Here is a 14957-nt window from a genome sequence, read left to right on the forward strand (position 1 = left end):
CAACTGTATGACTTTCTACTGATGACTTGATGACTTTTTACTGATTTTGATAACGACTATTTTGCTTTCCTTTGATGACTTGACGACTACTTTGCTTGCTAAGGATGACTTGACCACTATTTTGCTTGCTACTGATGACTTGATGACTGTTTGGCTTCTTACTGGTGACTTGGCGGTTATTTGGCTTTCTCCTCATGACTTGACGACTATATGACTTTCTACTGATGACTTGACGACTATATGACTTTCTACTAATGACTTGACGACTTTTTACTTTATTTTGATGACTTGACGACTAATTTGCTTGCTATTGATGACTTGATGGCTGTTTGGCTTCTTACTGGTGACTTGGCGGTTATTTGGCTTTCTCCTCATGACTTGACGACTATAAGACTTTCTACTGAAGACTTGAGGACTTTTTTGGTTTCTACTGATGACTTGACGACTATTTTGATTTCTTTTGATGACTTGACGACTATTTTTCTTGCTAACGATGACTTTACGACTGTTTGACTTACTGCTGTTGATTTGACGACTGTTTAGCTTGCTATTGATGACTTGATGGCTGTTTGGCTTCTTTCTGGTGACTTGGCGGTTATTTGGTTTCTCCTCAAGACTTGACGACTATATGACTTTCTACTGATGACTTGACGACTTTTTGGTTTTCTACTGATGACTTGACGACTATTTTTCTTTCTTTTGATGACTTGACAACTATTTTGCTTTCTTTTGATGACTTGAAGACTATTTTGCTTGCTACTGATGACTTGATGGCTGTTTTGCTTCTTACTGGTGACTTGGCGGTTGTTTGGCTTTCTCCACATGACTTGACGACTGTATGACTTTCTACTGATGACCTAACGACTATTTTGCTTGCTAACGATGACTTTACGGCTATTTGACTTACTGCTGATGACTTGGCGGTTGTTTGGCTTTCTCCTCATGACTTGACGACTATATGACTTTCTACTGATGACTTGATGACTTTTTACTGATGTCTTAACGACTATTTTGCTTTCTTTTGATGACTTGACGACTATTTTGCTTGCTAACGATGACTTGACGACTATTTTGCTTGCTACTGATGACTTGATGGCTGTTTGGCTTCTTTCTGGTGACTTGACGGTTATTTGGTTTCTCCTCAAGACTTGACGACTATATGACTTTCTACTGATGATTTGACTTTTTGGTTTTCTACTGATGACTTGACGACTATTTTTCTTTCTTTTGATGACTTGACAACTATTTTGCTTTCTTTTGATGACTTGAAGACTATTTTGCTTGCTACTTATGACTTGATGGCTGTTTTGCTGATGTCTTAACGACTATTTTGCTTTCTTTTGATGACTTGACGACTATTTTGCTTGCTAACGATGACGTGACGACTATTTTGCTTGCTACTGATGACTTGATGGCTGTTTGGCTTCTTACTGGTGACTTGGCGGTTATTTGGCTTTCTCCTCATGACTTGACGACTATATGACTTTCTACTGATGACTTGACGACTATATGACTTTCTACTGATGACTTGACGACTTTTTTACTTTCTTTTGATGACCTGACGACTAATTTGCTTGCTATTGATGACTTGATGGCTGTTTGGCTTCTTACTGGTGACTTGGCGGTTATTTGGCTTTCTCCTCATGACTTGACGACTGTAAGACTTTCTACTGATGACTTGAGGACTTTTTTGGTTTATACTGATGACTTGTCTATTTTGATTTCTTTTGATGACTTGACGACTATTTTTCTTGCTAACGATGACTTTACGACTGTTTGACTTACTGCTGTTGATTTGACGACTGTTTAGCTTGCTATTGATGACTTGATGGCTGTTTGGCTTCTTTCTGGTGACTTGGCGGTTATTTGGTTTCTCCTCAAGACTTTACGACTATATGACTTTCTACTGATGACTTGACGACTTTTTGGTTTTCTACTGATGACTTGACGACTATTTTTCTTTCTTTTGATGACTTGACAACTATTTTGCTTTCTTTTGATGACTTGAAGACTATTTTGCTTGCTACTGATGACTTGATGGCTGTTTTGCTTCTTACTGGTGACTTGGCGGTTGTTTGGCTTTCTCCTCATGACTTGACGACTGTATGACTTTCTACTGATGACTTGATGACTTTTTACTGATTTTGTTAACGACTATTTTGCTTTCTTTTGATGACTTGACGACTACTTTGCTTGCTAAGGATGACTTGACGACTATTTTGCTTGCTACTGATGACTTGATGACTGTTTGGCTTCTTACTGGTGACTTGGCGGTTATTTGGCTTTCTCCTCATGACTTGACGACTATATGACTTTCTACTGATGACTTGACGACTATATGACTTTCTACTAATGACTTGACGACTTTTTACTTTATTTTGATGACTTGACGACTAATTTGCTTGCTATTGATGACTTGATGGCTGTTTGGCTTCTTACTGGTGACTTGGCGGTTATTTGGCTTTCTCCTCATGACTTGACGACTATAAGACTTTCTACTGATGACTTGAGGACTTTTTTGGTTTCTACTGATGACTTGACGACTATTTTGATTTCTTTTGATGACTTGACGACTATTTTTATTGCTAACGATGACTTTACGACTGTTTGACTTACTGCTGTTGATTTGACGACTGTTTAGCTTGCTATTGATGACTTGATGGCTGTTTGGCTTCTTTCTGGTGACTTGGCGGTTATTTGGCTTTCTCCTCATGACTTGACGACTATATGTCTTTCTACTGATGACTTGATGACTTTTTACTGATGTCTTAACGACTATTTTGCTTTCTTTTGATGACTTGACGACTTTTTTACTTTCTTTTGATGACTTGACGACTAATTTGCTTGCTATTGATGACTTAATGGCTGTTTGGCTTCTTACTGGTGACTTGGCGGTTATTTGGCTTTCTCCTCATGACTTGACGACTATATGACTTTCTACTGATGACTTGACGACTATATGACTTTCTACTGATGACTTGACGACTTTTTTACTTTCTTTTGATGACCTGACGACTAATTTGCTTGCTATTGATGACTTGATGGCTGTTTGGCTTCTTACTGGTGACTTGGCGGTTATTTGGCTTTCTCCTCATGACTTGACGACTGTAAGACTTTCTACTGATGACTTGAGGACTTTTTTGGTTTATACTGATGACTTGACTATTTTGATTTCTTTTGATGACTTGACGACTATTTTTCTTGCTAACAATGACTTTACGACTGTTTGACTTACTGCTGTTGATTTGACGACTGTTTAGCTTGCTATTGATGACTTGATGGCTGTTTGGCTTCTTTCTGGTGACTTGGCGGTTATTTGGTTTCTCCTCAAGACTTGACGACTATATGACTTTCTACTGATGACTTGACGACTTTTTGGTTTTCTACTGATGACTTGACGACTATTTTTCTTTCTTTTGATGACTTGACAACTATTTTGCTTTCTTTTGATGACTTGAAGACTATTTTGCTTGCTACTGATGACTTGATGGCTGTTTTGCTTCTTACTGGTGACTTGGCGGTTGTTTGGCTTTCTCCTCATGACTTGACGACTGTATGACTTTCTACTGATGACTTGATGACTTTTTACTGATTTTGATAACGACTATTTTGCTTTCCTTTGATGACTTGACGACTACTTTGCTTGCTAAGGATGACTTGACGACTATTTTGCTTGCTACTGATGACTTGATGACTGTTTGGCTTCTTACTGGTGACTTGGCGGTTATTTGGCTTTCTCCTCATGACGTGACGACTATATGACTTTCTACTGATGACTTGACGACTATATGACTTTCTACTAATGACTTGACGACTTTTTACTTTATTTTGATGACTTGACGACTAATTTGCTTGCTATTGATGACTTGATGGCTGTTTGGCTTCTTACTGGTGACTTGGCGGTTATTTGGCTTTCTCCTCATGACTTGACGACTATAAGACTTTCTACTGATGACTTGAGGACTTTTTTGGTTTCTACTGATGACTTGACAACTATTTTGCTTTCTTTTGATGACTTGAAGACTATTTTACTTGCTACTGATGACTTTACGACTGTTTGACTTACTGCTGTTGATTTGACGACTGTTTAGCTTGCTATTGATGACTTGATGGCTGTTTGGCTTCTTTCTGGTGACTTGGCGGTTATTTGGTTTCTCCTTAAGACTTGACGACTATATGACTTTCTACTGATGACTTGACGACTATTTTTCTTTCTTTTGATGACTTGACAACTATTTTGCTTTCTTTTGATGACTTGAAGACTATTTTACTTGCTACTGATGACTTGATGGCTGTTTTGCTTCTTACTGGTGACTTGGCGGTTGTTTGGCTTTCTCCACATGACTTGACGACTGTATGACTTTCTACTGATGACCTAACGACTATTTTGCTTGCTAACGTTGACTTTACGGCTATTTGACGTACTGCTGATGACTTTGCGGTTGTTTGGCTTTCTCCTCATGACTTGACGACTATATGACTTTCTTCTGATGACTTGATGACTTTTTACTGATGTCTAAACGACTATTTTGCTTTTGTTTGATGACTTGACAACTGTTTTGCTCGCTAACGATGACTTGACGACTATTTTGCTTGCTACTGATGACTTGATGGCTGTTTGGCTTCTTGCTGGTGACTTGGCGGTTACTTGGTTTTCTCCTCATGACTTGACGACTATATGACTTTCTACTGATGACTTGATGACTTTTTACTGATGTCTTAACGACTTTTTTGCTTTCTTTTGATGACTTGGCGACTATTTTGCTTGCTAACGATGACGTGACGACTATTTTGCTTGCTACTGATGACTTTTTGGATGTTTGACTTCTTACTGGTGACTTGGCGGTTATTTGGCTTTCTCCTCATGACTTGACGACTATATGACTTTCTACTGATGACTTGACGACTATATGACTTTCTACTGATGACTTGACGAATTTTTACTTTCTTTTGATGACATGACGACTGATTTGCTTGCTATTGATGACTTGATGGCTGTTTGGCTTCTTACTGGTGACTTGGCGGTTATTTGGCTTTCTCCTCATGACTTGACGACTATAAGACTTTCTACTGATGACTTGAGGACTATTTTGATTTCTTTTGATGACTTGACGACTATTTTTCTTGCTAACGATGACTTTACGACTGTTTGACTTACTGCTGTTGATTTGACGACTGTTTAGCTTGCTATTGATGACTTGATGGCTGTTTGGCTTCTTTCTGGTGACTTGGCGGTTATTTGGTTTCTCCTCAAGACTTGACGACTATATGACTTTCTACTGATGACTTGACGACTATTTTTCTTTCTTTTGATGACTTGACAACTATTTTGCTTTCTTTTGATGACTTGAAGACTATTTTACTTGCTACTGATGACTTGATGGCTGTTTTGCTTCTTACTGGTGACTTGGCGGTTGTTTGGCTTTCTCCACATGACTTGACGACTGTATGACTTTCTACTGATGACCTAACGACTATTTTGCTTGCTAACGTTGACTTTACGGCTATTTGACGTACTGCTGATGACTTTGCGGTTGTTTGGCTTTCTCCTCATGACTTGACGACTATATGACTTTCTACTGATGACTTGATGACTTTTTACTGATGTCTAAACGACTATTTTGCTTTTGTTTGATGACTTGACAACTGTTTTGCTCGTTAACGATGACTTGACGACTATTTTGCTTGCTACTGATGACTTGATGGCTGTTTGGCTTCTTACTGGTGACTTGGCGGTTATTTGGCTTTCTCCTCATGACTTGACGACTATATAACTTTCTACCGATGACTTGATGACTTTTTACTGATGGTTTAATGACTATTTTGCTTTCTTTTGATGACTTGACGACTATTTTGCTTGCTAACGATGACTTGACTATTTTGCTTGCTACAGATGACTTTATGGCTGTTCTACTTCTTACTGGTGACTTTGTGGTTATTTGGCTTTCTCCTCATGACTTGACGACTATATGACTTTCTACTGATGACTTGACGACTTTTTTGCTTTCTTTTGATGACTTGACGACTTTTTTGCTTGCTAACGATAACTTGACAACTATTTTGCTTGCTAACGATGAATTTACGGCTATTTGGCTTACTGCTGATGACTTGACGACTAATTAGCTTGCTATTGATGACTTGATGGCTGTTTGGCTTCTTACTGGTGACTTGGCGATTATTTGGCTTTCTCCTCATGACTTGACGACTATATGACTTTCTACTGATAACTTGACGACTTTTTGGTTTTCTACTGATGACTTGACGACTATTTTGCTTTCTTTTGATGACTTGACGACTATTTTGCTTTCTTTTGACGACTTGACGACTATTTTGCTTGCTACTGATGACTTGATGGCTGTTTGGCTTCTTACTGGTGACTTGGCGGTTATTTGGCTTTCTCCTCATGACTTGACGACTATATGACTTTCTACTGATGACTTGACGACTTTTTTGCTTGCTAAAGATGGCTTTACGGCTATTTGACTTACTGCTGATGACTTGGCGGTTGTTTGTCTTTCTACTGATGACTTGATGACTTTTTACTGATGTCTTAACGACTATTTTGCTTTCTTTTGATGACTTGACGACTACTTTGCTTGCTAAGGATGACTTGACGACTATTTTGCTTGCTACTGATGACTTGATGGCTGTTTGGCTTCTTACTGGTGACTTGGCAGTTATTTGGCTTTCTCCTCATGACTTGACGACTATATGACTTTCTACTGATGACTTGACGACTATATGACTTTCTACTGATGACTTGACGACATTTTTACTTTCTTTTGATGACTGGACGACTAATTTGCTTGCTATTGATGACTTGATGGCTGTTTGGTTTCTTACTGGTGACTTGGCGGTTATTTGGCTTTCTCCTCAAGACTTGACGACTATATGACTTTCTACTGATGACTTGACGACTTTTTGGTTTTCTACTGATGACTTGACGACTATTTTTCTTTCTTTTGATGACTTGACGACTATTTTGCTTGCTAACGATGACTTGACAACTATTTTGCTTGCTAACGATGACTTGACGACTGTTTGACTAAGTGCTGTTGATTTGACGACTATTTAGCTTGCTATTGATGACTTGATGGCTGTTTGACTTCTTACTGGTGACTTGGCGGTTATTTGGCTTTCTCCTTATGACTTGACGACTATTTTGCTTTCTTTTTATGACTTGACGACTATTTTGCTTGCTAACGATGACTTCACGGCTATTTGACTTACTTCTGATGACTTGACGACTAATTTGCCTGCTATTGATGACTTGATGGCTGTGTGGCGTCTTATTGGTTACTTAGCGTTTATTTGACTTTTTCCTCATGACTTGACGACTATATGACTTTTTACTGATGACTTGACGAGTTTTTGGTTTTCTACTGATGACTTGAAGACCGTTTTGCTTTCTTTTGATGACTTGACAACTATTTTGCTTTCTGTTGATGACTTTACGACAATTTGACTTACTGCTGTTGATTTGACGACTGTTTTGCTTGCTACTGATGACTTCGTGGCTGTTTGGCTTCTTACTAAAGACTTGACGGTTTTTAGGATTGTTACTGATAACTTGACGACTAGATTGACTTGCTATTTATGACTTGACGACTATTTGACTAACTATTTATGACTTGACGGTTTTTTGGCTTGCTACTGGTGACTTGACTTATTACTAATGAATTGCTGACTTTTTTCTTTTTTCTGATGACTTGGCTTTTTCCCTTGCTGCTTATGACTTAGTGGCATTATACGTTGCTACTCATGAGTTGACGACTACTTTAAATTCTGCTGATGACTTGATGGCTATTTGCCTTGCTAATGAAAACTTGACGGCTGATTGGCTACATAATTATGACTTGACGACTTCAGGCTTACTACTGGTGACTTGGAGGTTGTTTGACTTTCTCGACTGACTTGACGACTATATGACTTTCTTCTAATGACCTGACGACTTTTTTGCTTTCTTTTGATGTCTTGACGACTATTTTGCTTGCTAACGATGACTACGGCTATTGACTTACTGCTGATGACTTGAAGGTTTTTAGGACTGTTACTGATAACCTGACGACAAGATCGTCTGCTATTTATTACTTGACGACTCCTTTACTAACTATTTATTACTTGCCGACTTTTGGGCTTGCTACTGGTTACTTGGCGGTTTTTTGACTTCTTACTAATGACTACTTGACGACTATATGCCTTTCAACTGATGACTTGCCTTTTTTTTGTTTCCTACTAACGACTTGACGACTTTTTCGATTGCTATTGATGACTTGACGACTACTTTAAACTTTACTTATTACTTGACGAAAATGTCCATAGCTACAGATGACTTGATGACTATTTGACTTTCTACTGATGACTTGACGACTATTTGACTTGTTACTGATTACTGGACTACGATTTAGGCTGTTACTAATGGCTTGACGGTTATTTGGCTTGGTTATGATGACTTGACGGCAAGTTTACTAGATGATAATCGCTGATTGGTATTTGGCTTTATGCAGACGACAAGCCTCTTTTGCGAGCTGTTGACGGCTAGTTGAGTTGCTGCTGATTAATAGACAGCCATTTGGCTTGGAGTTGATGACTTAAGCTTTTCGGCGGGCTGCCTTTGCCCATAATGCTATTTGTCTTGCTGTTTAATGTCTTGAGGGTTATTGGGCTAGCTTTTGTTTCACTTATAAGCTAGTTAGCGGAATGTTGATTGCATGATAGCTATTTTAGCGGATTTTGTTTAGATGCTACGAGTTAGCGGGCTGCGAGTAATTTGATTGCTAATTAGCTTGCAGCTGGAATTTTGAAGTCTGTTTCGCGGGCGATTTATGACTTAACTGCTTGGTTTTGGTTTTCTGTTGAATTGAAGGCTTTCTTGCGTGTTATAATTGACTAGGGCAGAGGCTTCTGATGACTTGGGTGTTGTTTACGGGCTTCTGATGACTTGGATGTAGTTTACGGGCTTCTGATGACTTGGGTGTAATTTACGGGCTTCTGATGACTTGGGTGTAGTTTACGGGCTTCTGATGACTTGGGTGTAGTTTACGGGCTTCTGATGACTTGGATGTAGTTTACGGGCTTCTGATGACTTGGGTGTAATTTACGGGCTTCTGATGACTTGGGTGTAGTTTACGGGCTTCTGATGACTTGGGTGTAGTTTACGGGCTTCTGATGACTTGGATGTAGTTTACGGGCTTCTGATGACTTGGGTGTAGTTTACGGGCTTCTGATGACTTGGGTGTAGTTTACTGGCTTCTGATGACTTGGGTGTAGTTTACGGGCTTCTGATGACTTGGGTGTAGTTTACGGGCTTCTGATGACTTGGGTGTAGTTTACGGGCTTCTGATGACTTGGATGTAGTTTACGGGCTTCTGATGACTTGGATGTAGTTTACGGGCTTCTGATGACTTGGGTGTAGTTTACGGGCTTCTGATGACTTGGGTGTAGTTTACGGGCTTCTTATGACTTGGGTGTAGTTTACTGGCTTCTGATGCCTTGGATGTAGTTTACGGGCTTCTAATGACTTGGGTGTAGTTTACTGGCTTCCATTTTCAATCTGGATATTGCTGGTCTGCTTTTTGTTTTCTCGATAACGTGCTGTTGTTGTCGGTAAGTTGTCTGTCAATTGTATTTACGGTGTTGTGGTTTGTAGTTTTTTGTGTATGTTAATGGATTAGTTGTCGATGGTTGGTCGGTTGTCGGTTAGTGGTGTTAGTTGTGGTAGTAGTTTTGTGATTGTTGGTTGGTTGGTCGTCGATTAGTGGATTAGTTGTCGTTGGTTGGTCGGTTGTCGGTTAGTGGTGTTAGTTGTGGTTCGTATTTTTGTGGTCGTTGGTTGGTTGGTCGTCGATTAGTGGATTAGTTGTCGTTGGTTGGTCGGTTGTCGGTTAGTGGTGTTAGTTGTGGTTCGTATTTTTGTGGTCGTTGGTTGGTTTGTCGTCGATTAGTGGATTAGTTGCCGTTGGTTGGTCGGTTGTCGGTTAGTGGTGTTAGTTGTGGTTCGTATTTTTGTGGTAGTTGGTTGGTTGGTCGTCGATTAGTGGATTAGTTGTCGTTGGTTGGTCGGTTGTCGGTTAGTGGTGTTAGTTGTGGTTCGTAGTTTTGTGGTCGTTGGTTGGTTGATTGGTCGTCGATTAGTGGATTAGTTGTCGTTGGTTGGTCGGTTGTCGGTTAGTGGTGTTAGTTGTGGTTCGTAGTTTTGTGGTCGTTGGTTGGTTGGTCATCGATTAGTGGATTAGTTGTCGTTAGTTGGTCGGTTGTCGGTTAATGTTGTTAGTTGTGGTTCGTAGTTTTGTGATCGTTGGTTGGTTGGTTGGTCATCGATTAGTGGATTAGTTGTCGTTAGTTGGTCGATTGTCGGTTAGTGGTGTTAGTTGTGGTTTGTAGTTTTGTGGTCGTTGGTTGGTTGGTTGGTTGGTTGGTCGTCGATTAGTGGATTAGTTGTCGTTGGTTGGTCGGTTGTCGGTTAGTGGTGTTAGTTGTGGTTCGTAGTTTTGTGGTAGTTGGTTGGTTGGTCGTCGATTAGTGGATTAGTTGTCGTTGGTTGGTCGGTTGTCGGTTAGTGGTGTTAGTTGTGGTTCGTATTTTTGTGGTCGTTGGTTGGTTGGTCGTCGATTAGTGGATTAGTTGTCGTTGGTTGGTCGGTTGTCGGTTAGTGGTGTTAGTTGTGGTTCGTAGTTTTGTGGTCGTTGGTTGGTTGGTCTTCGATTAGTGGATTAGTTGTCGTTGGTTGGTCGGTTATCGGTTAGTGGTGTTAGTTGTGATTCGTAGTTTTGTGGTCGTTGGTTGGTTGGTCGTCGATTAGTGGATTAGTTGTCGTTGGTTGGTCGGTTGTCGGTTAGTGGTGTTAGTTGTGGTTCGTAGTTTTGTGGTAGTTGGTTGGTTGGTCGTCGATTAGTGGATTAGTTGTCGTTGGTTGGTCGGTTGTCGGTTAGTGGTGTTAGTTGTGGTTCGTATTTTTGTGGTCGTTGGTTGGTTGGTCGTCGATTAGTGGATTAGTTGTCGTTGGTTGGTCGGTTGTCGGTTAGTGGTGTTAGTTGTGGTTCGTAGTTTTGTGGTCGTTGGTTGGTTGGTCTTCGATTAGTGGATTAGTTGTCGTTGGTTGGTGGTTATCGGTTAGTGGTGTTAGTTGTGATTCGTAGTTTTGTGGTCGTTGGTTGGTTGGTCGTCGATTAGTGGATTAGTTGTCGTTGGTTGGTCGGTTGTCGGTTAGTGGTGTTAGTTGTGGTTCGTAGTTTTGTGGTCTATCGTGGTCTGTTGTCGGTTAATGGTGGTAGCTTATGTTCGTTGGTTTGTGTTATTTTGTTTGTGATATGTTTTTGTTTACTGTGTACATATACACTTATGCTACACACTTATCTGATTTTCACCATTGCTGGTCATATAGCTGATGGGTCCTCTAACCGATGTCCTCTAGCTGATGGGTCCTCTAGCTGATGGGTCCTCTAGCTGATGGGTCCTCTAGCTGATGGGTCCTCTAGCTGATGGGTCCTCTAGCTGATGGGTCCTCTAGCTGATGGGTCCTCTAGCTGATGGGCCCTATAGTTGGTGGGTCCTCTAGCTGACGGGTCCTCTAGCTGATGGGTCCAGTATTTAATGGGTTGTCAAGTTAAAACGGTCCTTTAGTTGATGAAGCCTCTTGTTGATGTTTCCTCATGTTTGATTTTCTTGTTGATGGGTTCTATTGACTACGTAGTGACGATGTTCAAAAATAAACAGTCCTTGCTTATTCCACGAACAAATCATAATCCACACAACTTTGCCCATTTAAATGTGTGTACCAAAGATAGTTACGTTATACAGTTGAGCTAGTTAATCTTGTGAGGTCTTTACAATAGCCAACACACTGCAAAAAAATTCCTACATCAATAATTAACAAGAAAGGGAAATGGTTGTTGAACACACCATGCCATGGGTTTTGACATGCGTGTTGTTTCATTTATCTCCCCTCCCCTCTCGGTTGTCCATGCTACCAGTAGTTTCCCTTTGACCATCTCCCATTGGTCGTCGCGTGAACACTAGCTCAGCCACCCATATGTCAAAACACACCAGCAAACGTTAACCTTGCACTAGATACTGTCCTACACCCGTCGAACATACACGAATTTTACACCAACTCACTACACATTGTTTACACGTAGAACTTTCACGTACACACAAAACTCCGTCATCACACAACCTACCCAACTGTAGTCACCATACAACATATACATATATCAGCATCTATATATTTGTTAACCTAGCTTAGATCTTTTAAAAACTGTTTTGTATTACTAAAGTATCTATCAACCTTGTGAAGTACTTAGGGTATAATTCGGAATTCTTTCTCGTAACTTGTTTTAAAAATGTAATACTACATCACACAAATCCAACACGTTTCAATTTGCATTATTTTCTTTGAATTGTTTTAAACCGAAGGTGGACTTTCCCCCATACTTTAAATTTAAGAATGCTTCTTAAACACTTAAACAGCTCACGAAGAAAGAGAGAACTAGTCTTTGAAACTTGATGTATTTTATTAGATAAATAAGATGCCTCTAACGAGGAGCCTTATTTTACTTATTTTGTAAGCTCTCCCCCCCCCCCCTTTCCACACCCACACCCAAACTACTCGCCCCATCAGTTTACCATAGTGTGGGTGGACACTGGTTGAATTATAAATTTAATATTTGATTTTAATATTACGTTCCAGATTGTCTGCGGGGGGAGGGGGGGGGGGGTTCGGCATGACGGTGGCCGGAAAGAACCGCAAAGGAAAAAAGCGCAAACAGAAAAAAAGCGCAAAAAGAAAAAAAGCGCACACAGAAAAAAGCGCAAACGGAAAAAAGCGCAAAGAGAAAAAAGCGGACACGGAAAAAAGCGCAAAGAGAAAAAAGCGCACACAGGAAAAAGCGCAAAGAGAAAAAAAGCGCAAATAGAAAAAAGCGCAAACAGAAAAAAGCGCACACAGAAAAAAGCGCAAACAGACCTTTCCAAATTAGGGAATTTACCAACGCGAATAAATATAGGCCTATATAGGCCTGAATTTGGAGTGGGGTGCAAAATTGATAGTTCGTCCTGGGCGCCGAAATAGATCGCTACTCCTTTGTTTATTACCATGTCTATAGTTTATAAAAGATAATCAAAGTTATTAATTATTAGGTACTTTTTGATAATAACGATTAAACACAGTGGCGTTGCGAGGTCGGGTGTCTCCCAGTGCGGCACTTAATGGTGTCACATTCTCATTGGCGTAGCGATCGTTCCCGGTGCCTGGGGACAAACGTTCGATTTGGCGCGCTCTCTGGATCAACCTTTATATTCGATTTGCACCCCCCCCCCCCTTCAAAACTTTCGATTTGCACCCCCCCCCCTTCAAACTTTCGATTTGCACCCCCCCCCTTCAAACTTTCGATTTGCACCCCCCCCCTTCAAACTTTCGATTTGCACACCCCCCCTTCAAACTTTCGATTTGCACCCCCCCCCCCCCCCCCATCAAGCTCTCGATTTGCTCCCCCATCAAACTCCACTCTTGTCAGGATTTGTCAAATTTGCTCTTAAATGACTATTTAACACTCGAATTAATCACTTAATTAAGTGGTATTATCATTTCTCTCTATATATTTTGCTATTTTTTGCCTTGGTGTCACCCCCCTAGATGGTGTCACCCGGTGCGGTCCGCACCCCCGCCCCCCTCCCCCCCCCCCCCCCCGCTACGCCACTGATTAAACATTTTTGCGCCCCCATAGGGATGGCGTCGTATGCGACCTCCTAGTTCGCCTTATAAGTAGCGCCGGCCCTGCGTACACATATAGCCAATAATTGAATTTCAGTTTGTTCAAATCGCGCTTGAATAAAATAAACCTTCTGTCGCCAAATCTCATAAATCAATTATTATTGCTCAAGTGTCACCTGCCCGTAAGTGCATTATAGAAAACATTCATTTGGAAATATTTCTTATGTTTTCACATGGCTTTTTTTTTAACAAACCAAGCTGTTGCTTAACAATTAGAATCCAGGAATCATCGGTAGACCGCATGCATATTTATAATCAAGCTTGTTGCGCTTAAAATCCAGGCATTAAAATTGTGGCATCTGCTTTCTTAGAAGTAATTTAAATTAGGCACGATATTCTTTTAATTGATTCATTTGTCTCCAACATACACTGATACATACGCGTAAACAGAGTTTCTTCCAGGCATCTCTTCGGGGGGATGACCCCCCCCCCCCGAAATTTTTTTACCGCCCCCCCCCCCCCCCGAACGAAATGAAATTTATATAATTTATATAGAAAATATATACTTTTAACAGTGTCCGCCCCCCGAAGAAAGTCCACCGCCCCCCCGAAAATTTCAAGAGCCCCCCCCCCCCCCGGAGAAAAAAGTCTGGAAGAAACACTGCGCGTAAATACAGTTATAGCTGTAGCAGTTTTTTTTTTTCAATCTTTCACAATCTCTTTATCTGACTGTTTATTACTAAAGACTTTTGCGATCGTTCTAAAGTTTTGCTTTCGTTCATTTTTTTTTCATTTTCGGCTGTCTGTTTCATATTTAACACTTTGCCTGAGCAGTTCTTGTCTTTCTATATAATCCATATAGGCAATTTATACAACGTCTAGGAAAACGCCTAAAATTCAGGAGGGCACTGGTCAAAGTTTATATTTTCTATAATATAATTTTGTATCCCCCCCCCCTCACACCCGAAGAGTTGTCTGAAAGAAACTCTGGTGGCGATGGCTGAGTATTGGAATGAAATCGTTGCATTCGTCCACCTAAAACTGAACTCAATGGCTTTTGAGAAACTAAGTGGAATAACTACCGCTTCCGGTTATCGGAAATGGCTAAAACGTTTTTAGATTTTATTTAATATTCTTATATAAAATTCGGTAAACATATCAGAGAAGATTGTAGGAAAAAAAGTCACAGGAAAAAAAACACAGGAAAAAAAAACACAGAAAAAAAATCACAGGAAAAAAGTCACAG

The sequence above is a fragment of the Physella acuta genome, unplaced genomic scaffold, assembly GCF_028476545.2.
Source record: "Physella acuta isolate Inbredline_101_S28 unplaced genomic scaffold, ASM2847654v3 ptg000659l, whole genome shotgun sequence".
Classification (NCBI taxonomy): domain Eukaryota; kingdom Metazoa; phylum Mollusca; class Gastropoda; family Physidae; genus Physella; species Physella acuta.